Here is an 18,955-nt window from a genome sequence, read left to right as displayed (position 1 = left end):
TAGCGTCTGCCCACTGACAATGAGCATCTTTGGACACTGGTGTTCGGGGGGGAGGTAGGAGGGTGGAGGGGGTGTGTTGGGCTCACTTGGGTGGCGGGTCGATGGGGTGTGTAACATAATTTCACATATGCTATAAACATTGCACAATCATCCAATGAGATGTGTGGACATTGATCTTTGTGTACGAGGCCTTTATAGGCGTACAGTCCATATTGTGCATGTTCCAGACACACACAGTGCCACAAGTCCCGTGTCCATGTATCAGCCACCAGGCGTGAGTGCTAGAAGCATGAATCTATGAGAATCTGATGAATTTCACGGCCCTCCTGTGCCTCGCGGACTCCTTGAGGTGCTGCCACATCCCCACCCTCATCATGACCATCTTCAGGTGCTTGCAGTTCTGCGTCAGGGGGCATGGGCACATTTCTACGTACGCACATGTTGTGTAGCATGACACATGCCATGACCATCTTTGCAACCTTCTCATGGCGGTACAGGAGTGCCCCGCCAGACCTGCTGAGGCAGCGGAAACGAGTCTTCAGTAGGCCGAATGCCTGTTCTATGACTACACGGGTACGTGCTTGGGCATGGTTGTAGTCCTCCTTATGCTGGTTCTGTGGGTTCCGGAGTGGTGTAAGGAGCCATCTCTTCAGTGGATACCCGGCATCACCTGTATGTGGACAATAAAGGATGTTTGTGGAATGACATTGCTACGTACGCACCCCCCCCTTCCTGCCAGGTCATTGCCGCATCACATACCCCACATTATCATGCATGAAATGAGACTCACCGAGTAGCCAGGATCTGTTCCCTGCGTGTCGCTCCATGTAGCGTGGTATTGTAGAGTTCCTCAAGACCATAGAATCATGGGTTGATCCAGGAAATCGGGCACAACAATGTGTAATGATCCTGTTGGAGTCACACACCATTTGTACATTAAGAGAATGAAATTGTTTTCGGTTGCGGTACTGGGCCTCCATGGCATGTGGGACGACCAATTCCACATGGGTGCAGTCGATGGCACCAATGCAACCCGGTATGCCGCCAAGTGCATGGAATCCCACTTTTGTGTTCGTAATTTCCTGCTCCGAGCGTGGTAGAGAGATGTAGTCGTCTGCGTGCTTCAGGAGGGCATCGAGCACTTGCAATAGTGTCCGTGAGAACAGTGGCTGTGAAATGCCATGCAACTGTCCGACTGTGTGCTGGTAGATGCCTGTGGCCAGGAAGTGGAGTACAGACACCACCTTCAGTAGGGGTGGGATGGCGGTTGGGCTATCTATCATGCTGACAAGGTCAGCGTGTGTCATGTCCACAATGGCGATTATGGTGTCCCGGTCCAAACGGTAGAGGGTGTGGATCTGCTCATCAGTGAGGTTGAACGGATGTGCTCGGAGGCGTGGGATTGCGGGCTGCCTGCATGGTGGTAGTGGCTGTGCTGGTGGGCCTTGCTGGCCCTGCCTTGCCCTCCTCCTCCTCCTGCGTCTCCTCTGTGCGGCCGGTTGTTGTAGTAGTTGGTGTTCGTCTTCTTCTTGAAGTTGTAGTACTTGCAGTGCTATCAGGTCCCCCAGGGCCAACATCGCTAGTCCTGCCGGTAGCATTTTGGAGTGGGTGTGGTTGTGGGAGGGGGTTGGGTGTGCAATTTATGTGTTTTCAGGCTGTATAGCCTCCACCTGTGGTGATTCATTCCACCTGTGCAAGCTGCAATCCCCTTTGGGCGAGCACGTCCCGCACACAACGCTGCAATTCGACGCATGGCATCTTGCTATTACAATCATGTATTTAATCCCGATGGCAGTGAAATATTGGTTCATATGTTCATTCTGCTATGGTCCCATTGTTTCACATACTATCTTTGCAGTCGCGAACAAACTTGTGAAGGGTCAGTGGAATGTAGTACTCGATTAACGCTGGACCCTCATGCAGCACTGTACCGAGGTTCACCGACGGGCGGGGCGTCCCATTTGTGAGTGAAGCCAGTTGCCATTTTCACACACTGCCGCACTACATGGATGGATTTGTGATTTCAAGCGGTCACAGATGCCTTTTCGACGTGATGTTGCAAATGAGGAATTCGAAGGACAGCGCTTTCGGTTTTCAGCTAGCGGCGAGGAGACGCCCACAGGTCTGACTGCAGATATAAAGTTCTATTGTTTAATGTCCTTCGGACAGGGGCCATGGCGAGAATGCAATGATTGATATGAATAGTATGGGATGCGCAATAGCGTAGTGGACGATAAGGCAGGACGTTCCCAAATACATGTTACTTCACAACACTGGAATTCCGGGCTGGAGCACAGTGGATTTTGCAGACTGCATTACGCACAGACTCAATGGAAATTTCACATGTTATGTGAGTAAATAATCAGGCGTCTTCATACCGGGATGAGGGAATGATGTATGGATGCATGGACAGATGATTTAATGGAGAGTTTGCCATGTACAGGGCTTTTTGGAATCTATCCACTTCCCCTGCGCTATGTGATGCAGGGCTGCCATAGTGGGACCATCGTCTATCTGCCCTTGTTGAACCCTCCCTGTCTCGACGCGCCTTCCAACACTTGTGTCTATGCACGTTACTAATCCCATCTAATGGATTCTGTTTTAACAGACGCATGCACACAAACACTCGTTTATAATAGTGTTTTCACCTCGATTTATATAGTTATGATTCGCAAGTGAATTTTGGGTGGGAATAATCCTTTTGAGTGGGCTAGCATGCATATGGCTGTGGATTTAGTGTGATCATTGAAGTGAGTAATTCAAATGAAGTTCTGATGCCCATACTATTCTTTTTCATTTCATTTGGGTGACAGGTATCTCCTCCCCTTTTGCCGCTGCCATCTGTATGCCACTCCTGCAGATGGCTTTTACTCCCGACACCTGCTGCTTCGTGTTAATCAGTGGAGCACCATTACAATCTTATGGGACGATCGACAATGGGCCACATGCCCTTACGCAGTACTAGTGGCTAGGAGCAACATATCGACCTTTCAGCTGGACTAGTGCCTACCTAATGGTACGGCCCTGCGGTTCTAGGCGCTTCCATGTTGCCTTTTTGAACGTGAATGTAGCCCCTGTGTACCATGAAGGAACAGGGCGTCACACAAGAAGAAGCTGGTCATTTATTGCGGATGCAGCCCACAATAATGAAATATATTTTGGAGTTCATGACCTAATAGCTGTATGGGCTTGGTGATTTTGTTGTGCATTAAATTTTGATTATGATATTGACCGTGTAGCGTTATTCTTTGCAAGTAATATAGCATATTCCTATTTGTGGAGCGATGTATTGTGAGAAGATCTGCATTGGGTTACGGCTTCTGAGTATAGTTGCGTGGTACTGTACTGGGCGCGTTTGCCTACGAAGCCCAGTGAGGTCAGGGATAGGGGCTGCCATTATGACTGTTTTAATGATGTCATGCTCAGGGGTGGGGGATTAGCTTTTGTGTAACAGATGCCGGTCAGCCAGGTGGATTGGTGGAATGATGTGATTATCAGAATATGGCTGGTCACAGGTGCCTGTGTTTGCGTGCGTTTCTTGGAGGGAGACTGAGGTCATGTCCATTGGAATAGCTTCTGTATTCGTGCCATCTGTGCCCTGCACCTCCCATTGGCCCCTCTTGAGATGAGCCTGGCTGCTCAGTCACTCTGCCAACTTGTGTGGTACATGCTTATGCTGATGGTTGGTTTGTTTACTGGCAGGAGTACAGGGCTGGTGCAGTCTCACTCAGGATACTGCTTTGAATGTTGCCTTACACTGGTGTCAAGCGATGGGGGGCCTGTTTTTGTTTGTCTCATATTTCAGTTCATGTTGCTGGACTTGAACCTTCACATGCCTGTGCTGCATCAGTACGGCAATGGTGCCATGGCAAATATGGATGGCCACTCACAAGGCACTTGGAGCCCCTAGATTCATTTGTTCGTTGGCATGCATGGGCGACTTGTACATTTCACTGGTTGCATTGTGACTTCATTGCACCTACGAGGAGTTGTGCAATGTGGCCAGGGAGTGGTGTACAGGCACTCACTAGGGCCTTTTACGGTTGGTTCGCGATGCCGTACTTCTCACCATGGCGGAATGGTACTTTCCGCCATGCTTGATGGCGTTAGGTATATGTCCGCTAGGGTAAGAATTCGCATACCGTTGCGCCATGGTGGTAATTACGGTTTGGCATTGCGCGCGTGCGCGTACTTGGTGCAGTTAGCGTTGGCGTTCACTACGGTGTCGCTAATGGCATCGTACTTTACGGTGACGGGTCATAATCGCACCGAGCGCTATTGGGTCGTAATGAGGGCCAAAGTCATTATTGTTAAGTTGTGCTACTAAAAAACCATGAAATTCAGTGAAAAAACTTTGTTAAAGGGACGTTATGGTTAAGTTGCGCTACTAAAAACCTATGAAATTCAGTGAAAAAAACTTTGTTAAAGGGACGTTATGGTTCCAAGTAAAACCGAAAAACCCTTGAAATTCGCCAGTTATGGTAAGCTAAGCAACCATAACTCGCGCCACCACCGTGCACTGCTAAAACTAACACCCAGGACATCAAAGATGACATCACAAATGTCATTGATGACATCACTGATGACATCACATGTCTGGCTCACTATTTTTTCTTTTGCTGACATATCTAGGCCACATGGTTTTCTTCAGTAACAGTCAGAAACTAAGAATTCTATTTTATTTGTAGACGTATCCTTCTAGTAGGTTCTTACAGTAATTCCCTTAGAGTACAGTCACATCATATGAAACATATACATATGGGAAAACACAAGCTTGAAAGAGAGCAATCCTTTTTGTGCATAAAGATAATCACTAGACTTATGAGCACTTTCTGATAGTTCTGTTGTTTTTTTATGGCTGTACTTTCCCTGTATATGGTCATATTTGTATACATTGTACTCACACTACTTTCCTTAGGGTCCAATCACATCAAGTGATACATATACATAGGGTAAATAGCAGCTTTGAAACAGAGCAATCATTTATTTGCATGAAACTAATCAGTTAAATTATGAATTGTTTCTGCTACTACTTGTGCTTTTTTGCTAACTTCACTTTCCCTGTATATACCCATATTGGTATGTGTTCTTGTGTCTTTGTGTTTTGTCTATAGTAATGCAATTATGTAATACATGGGTTTTATTAGCTACTTATTACATATTTCACAGTACACAAAAATCTATTAAGAAAACAATTATCATTTCATTATTCAACATATTAACATTACGAATATCATACCTTCATCTTGTACGCTGCACACAATGTTATATTTCTGTATGAGTAGCTTAGTATACTAGATACAACCCATAATAGGATGCTATTTATATCAATGCATCGTTCAATGCACTTATTAGGGTATATTTCTTGCAATGATTCTTGACACTTTTTTCGCAACATAATAAGAATCCCTTCTACACATACTTCATGAGAAGTACATACACATGTGATGTCATCAGTGATGTCATCAAAGACATTTGTGATGTCATCTTTGATGTCCTGGGTGTTAGTCTTAGCAGTGCACGGTGGTGGCACGAGTTATGGTTGCTTAGCTTACCATAACTGGTGAATTTGAAGGGTTTTTCGGTTTTACTTGGAACCATAACGTCCCTTTAACAAAGTTTTTTCACTGAATTTCATAGGTTTTTAGTAGCGCAACTTAACCATAACGTCCCTTTAACAAAGTTTTTTTCACTGATATATATATATATATATATATATATATATATATATATATATACACACATATATATATATATATATATATATATATATATATATATATATATGTTAAGTGCACATAAAGTAATGCTTATTAAATGCATATTAATTTGGTTATATAGAGATGTGTCTACCATTAGTTTCACTATCTTCAGACATTTCACTTTGTGGGAAATTCTCCTCAAGCCATTCTAAAGTATTTGACATTTCTGTGAGGGAAAACAAATTTTCAAAGTTTCTAGTACATCTTGTACGGTGCCATTACAGTGCAAAGGATGAATTGTATAATGGTCTAAAGTATTTGATATTGTGGCAGGATCTAGTAGCTCAAATTGACCAGCTTCTTGTGTTTCTTGAATTATTTCAGTTGTATCTTTCAAGTTTTCTTCAATATTAATTTCTTTGTAATATTCATTATTCTCTTTAAGATATTGGAAGGCTTGTCTAACTTTATATAAATCTACCAGCTGTTGCCATATTTTTTTGTCTTTTGTAGGTACTCCATTTACTGATATAATTAAAGATTGCTGCATTGGACGTTGCACTCCTAGAGTATGCACATTTTCTTTTAGATTTAATGGTAAATAAACTACTTTTCCACGAATGCCTTTTACCAATTCAGAGGGAGGTAATTTTGCTGTTTTTGGTTGAAGGCATATTATTGCTTGAAATGGGTGTACTGTTTGAATTATGATGCTCTCATATAAATTAAGTTGTTGTAGAGGTTTTGGTACCGGGCATAATTCCAAATTATTTGTGATAGAACGTGAAGGAGTTTGGTTGTTGTCAAGTTTTGTAGTGCAATAACTGCAAAGTATTAAGGGCTCAGTTATTTCATATTTGTTTTCTGCTAGACGGTAGAGAGCTTAGTATACTAGATACAACCCATAATAGGATGCTATTTATATCAATGCATCGTTCAATGCACTTATTAGGGTATATTTCTTGCAATGTTTCTTGACACTTTTTTCGCAACATAATAAGAATCCCTTCTACACATACTTCATGAGAAGTACATACACATGTGATGTCATCAGTGATGTCATCAATGACATTTGTGATGTCATCTTTGATGTCCTGGGTGTTAGTCTTAGCAGTGCACGGTGGTGGCACGAGTTATGGTTGCTTAGCTTACCATAACTGGTGAATTTCAAGGGTTTTTCGGTTTTACTTGGAACCATAACGTCCCTTTAACAAGGTTTTTTCACTGAATTTCATAGGTTTTTAGTAGCGCAACTTAACCATAACGTCCCTTTAACAAAGTTTTTTTCACTGATATATATATATATATATACATATATATATATATATATATATATATATATATATATATGTTAAGTGCACATAAAGTAATGCTTATTAAATGCATATTAATTTGGTTATATAGAGATGTGTCTACCATTAGTTTCACTATCTTCAGACATTTCACTTTGTGGGAAATTCTCCTCAAGCCATTCTAAAGTATTTGACATTTCTGTGAGGGAAAACAAATATATATTACTTTTATTGTATCTAATATAGACATTTTAGAAATACATAAGAAAAAATAAGTTTACTTACTAGATTGTGGTAAGTTGGCTTCTCACTGTTCTGTAGATCTGCTGTTGTTCGTAGTTGTGCAGTTTCTGTGAGGTAATTATGTTAGAAGCATATCCTTCTTGTTTTGGTATATCCCATTTTAGTATGTATGGTATTTAAACGGATGGTTGATGTGTTAGATATATAGGTTCTACTTCTTATTTATTACTACATATAATGCGTTTGTGTGTTGGTTTTTCAACTTGTGCAGTGTTCATATGGCAAGATATAACAATTTAAGATACCCCTGAGTTTTTGAGTAGTGTTGCTGTTCTCCGCGTCCGTCTGCGGACATTAGCACAGTCAGTGGACATCAAAATCTCTAGCTGGGGGTTCAGTATGTTCTTATTTTTTGCAACACATACTTATGTCTGTCGTTATAAGCAGCACATAGTGGGGATAGAAATCATTGTTAAATTGCCTACGGCATAAGGCTCCACCATGACCCAGTCGAACCAAACTACCTGTATTATTCATTGCATCTACCCTGCATCCTAGTTCTGTTTCCACTATACCCTAATAATGTAACCAATGACCAGTGCTCACAGCCTGTAACCATGACCAGTCTCCAAATCCATGGGGCATAGGCTTCTGCTTTGCCGCATTCCCAAAAGAGCGAATCATAGTACACAAATGAATATCATTAGTTTTTCTACTCCCATTCTTCCACTTTTGAAAAATAAAATGCAAGACTTATTTCCAAAAACATACTTTCAGGTCCTTGCTAATTCTCACTGCACAAGTTTGTTGTAGTCTAGTCCACCACTTCAGGCTGCAACCACAAGCATAATATGTTTTACATTTTACACTTTAAAAAGAAAAACACTGGACCTATTTGCTAAACCATGTTTTCCGTTTCTTGCTGACCCTCCTCATGCATATTTGCTGCAATCCCATCCGCCACTTCAACCTGTACCCACAGGATTTTTTTTTCCGCTTTTCAAGCCTATCCCAATTTTAAAAAACTTAACCACATAGCCAGCCTTTGGTGGCCATGTCCACTTTAATCCAATTGCTGGTCTATCATAGTCATGGCCAGTAGCCAGATTTCCGGGTCATGGCATAAGGCCATGGCATGGACAATCTGCCACTGCTCATGGCCACAGGTTATACCTCCGTCACCAAAGGTACATCACTATTTTTTGTACTTACATTATAATATTTTTCAAAAATAAAACACAGACACATTTGCAAAACCATGCTTTCAATCCCATGCCAATGCTCCTTACACTAGTTTGTTGCAAATCTGCCCATGTTTTATTTTTTCAAAGGTGCCAAAATGTACTTGCTTTCAATAGTCATATAACTTAGCCCCCACTTTACAAAATCCATTTAGCCTTTGCACACACATTCAAGGTTGGGTTTATAATATTTCTGAAAACATTTGTCCACATTTGTCAAACTGCAACAACATTATAAGTCATATAAGAATGTACAGACCCCCCTCTAATTTTGCCCCCTCTTGACAAAATCCCACCAAACTTTGCAAAACCATTCAGAATCGGGTCTAAACTAAATTCCATAATGTCATGCAGGTTCATTGAGTGGTGCCAAAGTAGTAAGCCATCCAAAAACTGATTTTCACCAACCCTGTAATGCACAAGGAATCATAGATGTATTTGGTGCCAGAACAACTTTGATGTTCACGAACATCACAGGACTGCCCCAGAGTGTTCACGGACATCTGAGAACAAAAACACCAGATTTTGGCTCTTTATCACCATATCCAATCCTATCCTAATCACCCCTCACCTGCACCAAAATTGTTTCATTTGTTCAATGTTGTGTTTATTAATATGTTTTCACTGCAGCGTTCTGGACAACACTACGGTGGCTGTCTGTGAATCCAACATGGTGGTTGTTTCTCAAAATATGATGCACCTCATGCTTTTCACCATCCAATCAGGTGGCACATCTGATGTCCACAGACATTACATCACCCCCTGGACCAATTGGCGTCCCGTTTGCGTACCAATCAGGGAAGTGAGTCTGTTGACCGAACCCAGATGTCACACATTTTTTTAACCTACTTTTTGGTCATTTAAAAAAGAAAATGGACGGATTTACACCAAATTTACAAAAGCACACTTTAGGGCCCAAGCTGCTCCTTCTGCTTTAAATGTGTTGAAGATCTGTCCAGCAGTTTGGTTCTGTAGTCGTGAGCAACATTTTTTTCCATTGTGTCTATGGGAAAAACCACACATTTTGGAACCCTTTCTATAACTTTACCCCCCTTAATGAAACCTCACCAAATTTCGCACAAACAATCTGTCGGGGTCATATGCTTGTTTTGCAAAGTTTTGTGAAGATTTGTTTTGGGAGGACGAAGTTATAAGCCACCCAAAAAGTGCACTTCCTGTGGGTTGAGCAATTTACCAATAACTACAAGGCCGCTACCGCAGGCCCTGTAATTCAAGGAAAACTCTTTAGTTGCATAGGCGCTAGGTGGGAATTTAACGAAACAAAACCCCTAAAATTCAGCTAAAGCCACCTTACCTTTGTGCCCCCTGTTGCGCAGCCTGTGACCACAATGATAACATTACAGATCACATCACTGATGCCATCATAAAGACTAAGGTTATGGTGGTCTCTTCCAAAGGGTGAAGTGCCCCCTCTTGACAAAATCCGACCAAACTTTGCAAAACCATTCAGAATCAGGTCTAAACTAAATTCCATAATGTCATGCAGTTTCATTGAGTGGCGCCAAAGTTGTAAGCCATCCAAAAACTGATTTTCACCAACCCTGTAATGCACAAGGAATCATAGATGTATGTGGTGCCAGAGCTTCATATTCAGTGAAAAGGTGCTTTGTCGTCTCCAATATACTAGGCAATTTGCATACACGACAGCCCCTGTTCTGGATTGGTAGCCTGAGTTGGGCACCACAACAAATAAACAATGCAACTGGTTTATTCGAAGCCTCACTGGAAAACGCTGCACTGCTGGGTTAGGGCACTGTCTCAGGTATTTTTGAGGTTGGAGAAATCTATGCACCACCCCTGAAACATAGGTATAGCAAGGTAGGGTAGCCAAAGGGGCATAGTTGTTAATCCTATCACACTGCTTCAATGTACGTTTAAAAATAAGTTTTAAAACGATATACCGAGTTCCTCGATTGAAGTCGGGACACCATCCAATACTCTTATGTAATGTAACAAATTAATATGTCAAACTTCTCTTCCCTGAGATTCTGACAAGAATTTGGGCCAGCTACCAACAGTGAGAGTAACCAACATTTCGGCTTGGTATGGATTTTCAAGTGCAAGAGTCCCTGTCTCATCAACATCTGGCCTTTAAGAGAAACCAGTCCCTACTCCAGTAAGAGATATTCAACTGTGGTAGAGGGGTTTAGCCTCAGGATGAGCTTCCAGAAAGGACCCTAAATCAAATCCAGCGAATGCAAGTCCCTCATGAGAAGTGCCTCTAACCAATATAAAACCACAGGGCAAAAGCATTGGCTGTGTAGGGTAATTATCCCTTCCAAAGAAAACCCAAAGTATTTTTTGCGATATTGGCTATCAGTTAGGTTGTGCGTTGTGCCTTGACCTTCTAAACGGCTCTTATGCAAGAGTATGTTCTACTGGCACTCATTTCTAATCCTAGTTATGGGTCTGATGCAGCGTAGTCAACCTTCCCAAGATGGGTAATGAAACTGAGGCACTTCACCCTTTTGGAAGAGACCACCATAACCTTAGTCTTCCCCATAATAATGCTCATGTCATTTTCATCCACGTATTTAACCAATGCATCAAACATGGCTTTGGCTTCACTGTAGTTGTAATTTAGCATAACTAAGTCATCTGCATAGAGCATACAAGGGATGGACCTCTCATCTCTACTAGGGCAACAGCCAATGCCTGGAACAAATTGGGCAGGGAGGTCAGACATATATATGTTTAGTTTAGTTTAGTTTAGTTTAGGGTTTAGTTTAGTTTAGTTTAGTTTAGTTTCTTTATTTGTACCATGCGCCGAACCCTGAGGTAACTGGGCGCCAAAGCTTGAGCAACGATTAGAGGCATAGAGAAGAATTTACAAAAGCAATAAAAGTTAACAGTAAGTGTGAGTCGACCAAGGTTATATGAGGGTCGATAGTTGAAAGATTAGGCGACAGTACTGTGCGGCAAATGTTACAGTGAGACATACAGAGGAGATAAGAGCAGGCACAGTATTTAGTTGGTGTGTTAGCCAGTTGTTAGCTTCTCTTATCGAGCTGCCAGCTCTTTACTTTGGCTCTAAAGGTCCAGAATGAAGGTTCCATTCTGAAGCTGAGGGGGAGGGTATTCCACTGTTTGGCAGTTAGCACAGGGAAGCTTGCGCCAACAGCTCTTTTTAGATTGAATCAGGGGATGGTAAGGCAGTGTGAGTACAGGGCTCTAGTCGGTCTGGCTGATTGGTGTTTGTTGAACTTATCTGCCAGGTACTTAGGGGCAGAATTAGTCATGCATTTGTGGGTAATAACAAGAGTGAAAAGGGAGATTCTATCCCGGACAGGGAGCCAAAGGGCGTCCTGCCTGAAGCCGGTGATGTGAGAGGATCTAGGGATGTTTAATGCTAATCTCAAGGCACTGTGTTGTAGGACCTAGAGTTTGTTGATGTTCCGTTTAGCGGTGCCTAGGAAGACTGTGTTGCAATACTCAAACTTGGAAAGAACTAGAGCCCTGGCTAAAGTAATTCAGCTGCTCAGAGAAAGGAATGATTCACAGGCAGAGGTCGAAGTGGGCGGGAGCAGTCGGGAGCGGTCGGGAGCGGTGCTCCTATACTTTTTATTTTTACGTTTTACCGTTCCTATACTTTTATTTTAAAAAGAAACCATTCTGGAATAGTTTCCTTTTAAAATAAAAGTGTAGGAAGAAGTTGAAGCTTGCACTTCAGTGCACTGCACTGAACATTCCTTTAAATAGCAGGTGTGTTTGTTTGGGGGTTTGGCTTGTGCGTGGGAGGGAACGTGCCGCTGGGGTTTGGGGAGAGCCGGGCAGGCCAGCAGGGAACATAGTTCCACTACTTCTTTTTGTACACTCCGACCACTGTTCACAGGCATTAATCAGCTTAGTGGTATAGGCAGTCGAGGATGCAGTGGTATTCACGTGCTTCTTAAGTGATAGATTGGAGTCTATGTAGACCCTCAAGGTTTTGATTTCTTTGGCCACTTTGATTATATTTCCATCATTGTTGATGGAAGCATAATGTGGGTCTAATTTGTTAAGGCGTGTTTGGGATCCGACGATCAGAAGCTCAGTCTTCTCATCATTGAGGCATAAACTATGGTCTGCCATCCATGCCTGAATCTCCAAGTATATGTTGTTAATCCATTTGGAATCTTCTTCATAGCATCCTGACAGCATGATGAGAACTTGGGTGTCATCAGCGTAATTTGTATATGTGACATCCAGGTTAGCAAGACGGTCAAAGATGAGCTTTGTGAATATGTTATAAAGCGTTGGCGAGACGCACAAGCCTTGTGGTATGCCGCAATAGATCAGAATTGGGTTGGCTGAGGCTGAGGGTGCGGAGACCCTAGTGGTGCGATTGGCCAGGAATGATTATATCCAAGTAGAGCTGTTGCTAGAGAAGGCATATGCTATGGACAGGTGATCAGTGAGGATCTGTTGATCAACAAGATCGAATGCTGCTAATAGGTCTAGCAGCAGGAGCATAGCCAGTTTACCTTTGTCCATAGCCTCATTCATTTGGATTTTTAGGCCCAATATGGCTGTTTCCGTTCGTTGTCTTGGCCTAAAGCCTGATTGTCTTAGATCCAGTAAGTTGTTGTCCTCCATGTGTTTCTGGATTTGTAGCTACTCTATCTAGAATCTTTAAGAGGAAAGGAACGGTGATGATGGGCCTATAATTGGTAGGAGTAATTGGGTCTATATATCAGTAAAGGAAAAAAGAGGGAGCCGCACATGTGATTTAATCAGTGATGTCATCAATGACATTTGTGATGTCATCTTTGATGTCCTAGGTGTTAGTCTTAGCAGTGCACGGTGGTGGCGCGAGTTATGGTTGGTTAGTTTACCATAACTTGCACATTTCTGGGGGTTTTCTGTTTTACTTGGAACCATAACGTCCCTTTAACAAAATCTTTTTCACTGAATTTCATAGGTTTTTCGTAATGCAACTTAACCACAACGTCCCTTTAACAAAGTTTTTTTTTACTGAATAAAAATATATGTATATTTTTTACATGGCCCGCAGTAGCGGCCGTGTAATTATGGGTAAATTGCTAAACCCATAGGAAGGCCACTTTTTCGGAGGCTTATAACTTCGCTCTCCCTAGAGGAATCGTCACCAAACTTTGCAAAAAAGGTATATGACAGGCTTTGAATTTTTTTGCCAAGTTGTGTGAGGATTCATGCAGGGTGGGCAAAGTTAAAGTGGGGTCCCAAATATATATTTTTTTCTCCATAGACTGAGTGTGGAAAAACTTTGCGCACGGCTACAGGTCGAACGGCTGGACGGACTTTCACCAAATCTGCTGTACGAATGGGGGCTTGGGTCCGAAAGCATGCTTCTGTGTGTTTGGTGGAAATCTGACCGGTACTTTTGCTGCAAAGAACTGAAATGTATGTCCCAAAATATTTGTGATATATGGGACCGCTGTGCGGACCGATTTCACTGTTCACACCGCGGACCGAAGTCTCATTGGCTTCCAGTAGACCTTGATATCGGTGAACATTGGACATGGCATGTGGTTGGCTGGAGGGAAGCGTGCTGTGCGTCAATGTTTTTGGGAAATGCCGCCATGGTGTTTCAGAGGATAGTGTTGCGGTGTGTGTGCCAAGGCTTGAAGCCATTGTGTGCATGGCTGGGCCTCTTGTACGTAGCAGTGTGCCCACTAAAATGACTCATAGCTGGCTCTGCTTTGGCGTCCCATTTGCCTGTTCGCTGTGTGGTCAAAATGTGATGGCTACGCAGTGTGCGGTGACGTGATGTGTGTAAAACGTTTTCTATAACAGCGGCATGTTGTATTGGAGGACAATACGGAAGCGAATGAGCCTGAAAAACATAGTTTGCGGCATCTGCAGGAGGGAAGAAGGGATGGAAAGGGTATGGGAGTGAGGAGTAGTTCATGTGATATATCTCATTAGAAGAAACGGTGGTGTGCCAGAGGTATCCGTGCATATTACACCAATTCACGATTACCTGAACAGGCAACAATCTTGTGTGGTCATTGCCGGCAGCCTTCATTATGGCAAGCCAGCTGCAGCGGCAATATCTTTCTGTGATGAGTGGTGGCATGCAAATTTGCAGAACGGCAGTGCATTCCACAAGACTTGAACAATTAAACATAGCGTGTACTATGGTTTTCTGTGTGTGGTAAGTCTGTAGCCCCTTTGATGTGTGGCTGCAGCCCTTGCACAAACAGGTATGTCCACCGGTTGAAAAGGTATGTCCACTGGTTGAAATTCGGTGGCACATTGTCCCTTTGTGTGTGTGGTTTGGCTGCATTGCACACATTGTTGGTTCCATGGGTGTGGTGATTTGTAGAACATCCTACAGTTCTCAGTGTGTGGGTGGAGATGCTGCAGTGACCAGACGTGTAGTGTGTGCACCTGGTGGACTAATGGAATAGTGTACATATGGAAGATGTTACGGTGCAACTGGTTCTTATATGTGCTTCAGTATTGTGCATTGCGCAGATTAGTAAGTGTTGCAGGGCACTACGCACCAATGCTTCTATGCACGTACTAGAGTATTGAGAGCAGGAACATTTTAAGAAGATTGTGTTCTTTGGTTGGCATGCTTACAATGCTCTGTGATTGGGTGTGGGTAGCGGTGCCAAACACTGCGATACGTTTCTGCATTACGGTAAATGGAACAAGTGTGTTTGCAGCCCTGCTTTATGGTGCGGCAGTTGGGTGCAAGTGCTGGGGCCTATGTTGCCTTTGTGAATTCTGGCACATGCCTACATGTTTGCCTGCATGGCTCTGTTATGTTGTGGTGGGTGTGGCCAATGCCTACGCTGTTGGGTGCATGGTCGAAGGCCGTAGGCCGTGGCCATGCACCCAACTCTTCATCACAGACACCACAACTTTATTCAGCCATGCAGTTGTAATTCTGCATGCATTTGAAGTTGGTGAGTATCACACAATGGTTGCGGAGGACATTGTACACTTGGTAGAACACCAGAAGTGGGCTGCTACGAGTACATTAGCATATGGTGTTCATCTTTGTCCCTGTTGCTCAATAGGGAGCCACATGTTACCATGTATGTTTGCTTTGGTTAGGCCCTTATAAGACCCTTGCTTGAGGAAGTATTTTACCATATTTGTGCCATGAAAGAAAGTCATCAGCATCAGAAAGTTGCACTATGGACAATGCACACAGCCACTCACATACCGTTCAGCACAGGCAACACAATGTCATGGAGCCATGTACGTAAAGATGAGGCTAGGGTGAAAGTTGGCCGGCACAATTGCAGATGGGGAGTGCATTACACATGACATGAGGAGTAAAACATTCGGTGTACTAGGGTGTGCTGTTTGTCGTGAGGCCCTAGCGGTCATTGATGGTAGAGCAATATCAGAAGGGGAGTACAATGAAGAAGCACATGAAACTTGAAAAGTACAGTGCAGTACGGTGTGTTCCTTGTGCTAAGCCCTAGCCCCTTCAATGAATGGATGGGCACCTTGCGCCGACAAGTATTTGCCCTGGGGTGAAGTTGGTTTCACATTGTTGCCTTCGGTGTGCAGTTTGTGGTCATTGCATACAATGTTGGTTTCATGGTTGTGGGGATTGGTTGCACATTTTACAGTGTTTAGTCCATGCCTGGACCTGATGGAGTGACGACTCCTCTAGTGTGTCCTGTGGGTGCAGTGGTGAAGTGCTGGATGCTTAGAAGTGGCTAGGCGTGAACTGCATGCACCTGGCCACTTGTTCGGCAGCATGACTCTGTTATCTTGTGATGGGTGTGGTTAAGGCCTACACTGTTGGGTATATGGCAAAAGACCATAGGCCGTAGGCCTGGCACCGAAGAGCCTAGGATTGCGCCATAGTCACCATCATAACGCAGAATTCCATTTTAAGTATGCATGTCTCTGATGGTGGTGACGTTAAAAAATGGTTCTGCAGCACATTGTAGACATGGTAGAACAGCCCAGGTGACCTGATATGCTTACAGTTCTATATGGTGTGGATTATTGCACCACCTTGTACATTAGGGAGCCACATGTCGCCATTTGCGTTTGGTATGGGTTGCCCTTTACACCAACCATCCTAAATTACGTTAGTGGATTGTGGTACATGGCAAATGTCCCCATTCATGAGGTCATTATGTGTTGCTGGGTGTGGGTAAGGCCTAGACTACTGGCTACATGGCCAAAGGCCGTAGGCCGTTGGATAGGCACCCAAGAGCCTATCACTTGACGACAGCCAGCACACCATAATGCAGCTAAGCAGAGTTGCCTCTGCATATCTCTGAGGATGGTGACCTTGGAATAATGGGTGCGGAGAGCATTTTACGCTTGGTGGAAAAACCAAAGCACATGGTGTAGGTCATTGCACGTGTTGCACATTAGGGAGCCATATGCATAAGCATTTCCGTTTGCTATGGGATGCCCTTTAGAAGACCCTTGCTTGAGGAAGTGTTTTAACATATTGCACCATGAAAGGAAGGCATCAGAAAGTTGCTATATGGACAATGTACCCAGCCACTCACATATCGTTTAGCACAGCCAACGCAACGTCATGGAGCCATGCATGCAAAGATGTTGCCAGGATGAAAGTTGGCAGGCACAATTGCAGATGTGGAGTACATTACACATGACATGAACAGTTAAACATGGGGTGCACTAGTCACCCCATGACATGAACAGTTAAACATGGGGTGCACTAGGGTGTGATGTGTGTGGTGAGGCCCTAGCATCTTGGATGCCTGGGCAGAGGCCTTGCATGAACAGTCTCTTAAGGAACAATCTCTTAAGATTGTTGAGCTTTGTGTGTGGTTTGTGAGTTGTGCATGCATTGTTGATTCAATGGATGTGCTCATTGTTAGCACATGGTACATTTCCCAGTGCATGGCAAGAGTTTATGGAGTGAACAGTTCTGCAGAGTGTCTACTGAGTGCTGTGGTGAGAAAGTGTGTGTGTGCCAGCGCACAGGGTTCACCGGCTTAGTGTATGTGCTTGGGTAGTGTGCATTGTGTAGATTACTAACTACTGTACTGCACTTTGAAGTAGTGTATCTTTGCAGTTGGTGGAGTGCTGGGAGGAAAAAAAATATTACTACATGCAGTTCGTGGTGGTGGGTGCTGCTCTGGGTGAATGTGGATGCTAAAAGTGTGGATATGATGTGATATGATATGATAGTTTATATAGCACATATACACAATGTGTTTCAAAGCGCTTCAAGGCAAGTGAGGGAACAAGGGAAAATACAATGACATTCTTACAGGCCATGAACAGTAAGGATGTGAAATTAACTATCGTACTCGGCCTGATGACATTTCAGATAGTGCAAGAGCTAACACATAGATAAGGAAGGGAGGGGGAGAGTGGGAAGAAAATGGAAACAGACAGGCGACTACCGTACTAGGCCTGACGACATTTCTGGTAGAGCCGGAGAAAAACAAAAGGTGAGCGAGAGGGGTGCAGGAAGGGAGGGGAGGAACAAAACAAGTGACTATCATACTAGGCCTGACGACATTTCAGAAAGTGCTGGAGGGGTTGTGGGGAGGAAAAAAACAGCAATGGGAGCGTGGAGGAAACAGACAAGGTTGCTATCCTATTAGGCCCAGGGACAATTCTGATAGAGTAAGTGCATAGAAGAAAGTAAGGTGAGGAGATAGGAAAAGGGAGAAGGGAAAGGAGGAGAGAACGGAGAGTAAGCAGTCAAAAAGAATGGAGAAGCAAGAGTGGAAAGCGAACAGGGATGCCATTTCACCAAAATGCCAGGGGTAGCGGAAGTGACATCACACGACCCTTTATCCCCTGGTGACATCACAGGAAGTGATGTTCTTTGACCCCACCTGAAGTGATATCGTGGGATGCGATGGAACGCGACCTTTCACCCATTGACAAAACAGGAAGTGCTATCACATAGCATTGTACACTACAAAAAATATGGTTACAATATCGCTATAATGTGATGTACATTTCACACAAGAATGGATCGCCATATGTATCATTAAGATCAGTGTATAGAAGCCCATATTACCAAATTACTGTGAATGCAAGCAGACGTCCATGACCAAATGATAATGATGTGTTGTTATATAGCACTGACGCTTAAGCGCTTTATATAGAAGAAATATACACCTAATATCACCCAACCTGTGTTGGTACTCATTTATCGACCTCAGAAGGATGAAAGGCTGAGTTGAGGTGTTTAAGAACAGACTAAATCAGTGACTCACCCCCTGAAGTGTTCCTGAAATAAACCTTTAATGAGTCTAGCAATTATTGTATAGAATTCCAGAAAGACACATAATTTGGTATTCCTAATGTTTCTTATTTAGGGTCAGTGCTGAAAGTGTTAGACTTGTGTCACTCCTTTTCTTCTTTTTCTTTTTTTTTTCAAGGGGTTTTAACAAGAAAGCCAGCCACTCCAGAACTAAAGGACTACATGGTGCTGGCCACAGCCCATGAGCTTACATTACAAAAAAACCAAAAAAAACTTAGTTTTCTGTTTTTTTCTTTTTTTTTCTAGAGGTCGCAAGGC

This window comes from Ambystoma mexicanum, chromosome 3q (assembly GCF_040938575.1).
Source record: "Ambystoma mexicanum isolate Mex_15411 chromosome 3q, UKY_AmexF1_1, whole genome shotgun sequence".
Lineage (NCBI taxonomy): Eukaryota > Metazoa > Chordata > Amphibia > Caudata > Ambystomatidae > Ambystoma > Ambystoma mexicanum.
The sequence above is the reverse complement of the archived record's forward strand: the minus strand, read 5'-3'. Positions refer to the sequence as shown.